The sequence below is a fragment of the Tenrec ecaudatus genome, chromosome 8 (genome assembly GCF_050624435.1).
Source record: "Tenrec ecaudatus isolate mTenEca1 chromosome 8, mTenEca1.hap1, whole genome shotgun sequence".
NCBI lineage: Eukaryota > Metazoa > Chordata > Mammalia > Afrosoricida > Tenrecidae > Tenrec > Tenrec ecaudatus.
Window position 1 is genome coordinate 24,010,127 of NC_134537.1, and position 1,940 is coordinate 24,012,066.

The 1,940-nt window shown below is 39.3% G+C and overlaps 1 non-coding gene across 1 annotated transcript; it reads right to left on the reverse strand.

Annotated features, from left to right (window-relative positions):
- Nucleotides 1–1,314: 1,314 nt before the first annotated feature.
- On the reverse strand, nucleotides 1,315–1,435 carry LOC142455875 (small nucleolar RNA SNORA32). Its single transcript, XR_012785987.1, has one exon. It is a non-coding gene; the product is annotated as a small nucleolar RNA SNORA32 (small nucleolar RNA).
- Nucleotides 1,436–1,940: the final 505 nt, after the last annotated feature.

Consider the following 1,940-nt stretch of genomic DNA (forward strand, 5'->3'; position numbering starts at 1 on the left):
AAGAATAGAGCAGTCTGAAAATGTTCACAGTAAAAGGAAAGAGGTGAGTCTGGGGAGGAACCAAGGGGAAGGGACAGAAGTCTCCTCTCTGGTGCAAATCTCACCGTCATTGCTCGAGAGCCTTTGATCCTGTTACCTAATTTCCAAGACGGTACAATTGCTGTTGTTCCCCATTCCTGTTGTTCTCCATTCAAACTTCTCAATCTGATTGAATCAACTAAAGAAAGGCATAGTTGACCAACTCTTTCAAGGAACATTTAAATCCTAAAGGACGATTTTTGTCAATTGTTTGTGACTGAACTCCACCTCCTGTGTTCATAGAGGGACTGTGCTTCAAGCAGCTTCTAATGTTTGATTTTTCAAAAGTAAATTGTTGGGCCTGTTTACTGAGGCTAGATGGAGTTGAACTTTAGTCACTTGGTTAACAGGTTAAATGTGTTAAGCAGAGCTTTGAAGAAAGATGAGTTAATGAATGAATCTCTTATCTTTAGAGCTGCAGAACATTAGATTATTTCTTTATTTGTCCCATTCCAATCTATTCATTTCCCAGGAAGTAAATGCACAGTATGTGTCATAATTTCATAAACTGTTGCTGAATTCTGGACTTTTCTCAAAATTTCAAAGTTGCTAAGCCTTCCAGTGTTCCGGTGTCCACAAATAACTTAAAGCCTTTGAAATGCTTATACAAACACATTCTGTCCCCAAACTACAAACTCCAACAAATGATTAGCATTAGAGAACAGATGTTACATCGCAGCTTGCTATTGGGGTTTATAATTATTCTTCATTCACTGTAGATCTTAATCAAAGTCTAGTCTTCAGATGTGACATATGTTGTTTTAGGTGCCATTAAGTCCGTTCTGACTCATCGAGACCTTCTGTACAGCAGAAGGGAACACCCCGGTACTGTGTCATCCTCCCAATTGTTATGTTTGAGCACATCAGTGCACCTACATTGCCAACTCATTTTGTCAATGTCTCCCTCTTTTGTACTGCCCTTCTACTTTACCAAGTATGATGTCCTTCTCTAGGGGCTGGTCCCTCCTAATAGCATGTCTAAAGTGCATGAGATGAAGTCTCCCCACCCTCGCTTCTTTTTTTTGTTTGTTTAAATCATTTTATTGGGGTCTCGTACAACTATTATCACAATCCATACCTCCCTTCTATGGAACATCCTGGTTAGACGTCTATGACAGATTTGTTTGTTCTTTGGCAGCTCGTGGTACTTTCAATATACTTTGCCAGCACCATACTTCAAATGCATCTATTCTGCTGTTTTTCTTTAACCAATGTCCTACTTTTTTTTTTTTTTTGCAATGTCCCCAATCGGTTAGATGCTAGCAAGGTAGCAAAGACAAAAACCTCTTGGGAAATTGTCTATGGTCATGTCCACAGCAAATCAGAAACCACATTCTAAAAGCCTTGGTAATGACCATCCAATGTCCTACTTTTGCCTGCACACTAGACAATTGAAAATGCTAAGACTTAGGTCAGGGACACTTCAGTTCTCAAAGCAGCATTCTGGTCCTTCAATACCTTAAAGGAGTCATGCACAGAGACTTACTCAATGTGCTGCATCCACCTGTCTCTATCTATCTATCTATCTATCTATCTATCTATCTATCTATCTATCCATCCATCCATCTATCTATCATCTCTATCATCTTTATCTATCATCTATATCTCTCTATCTATCAATCATCTATCTATCTATCTGCATATCTATCTATCTTGACTGCTGCTTCCATGAGCATTGATCACAGATCCAAGCAAAAATAATGTCTTTTTTTCTCATTTCAAAAACACATATTTAATATGGAACCCAAATCTGCAGCCATTGAGCTGATTCAGACTCACAGAAACTCTGTAGAACGGTTCCTGTGTTTATCCTGAGACTGATTCCTTCCCCCACCTCACCTCACCCCACCCCAGCAGATTTG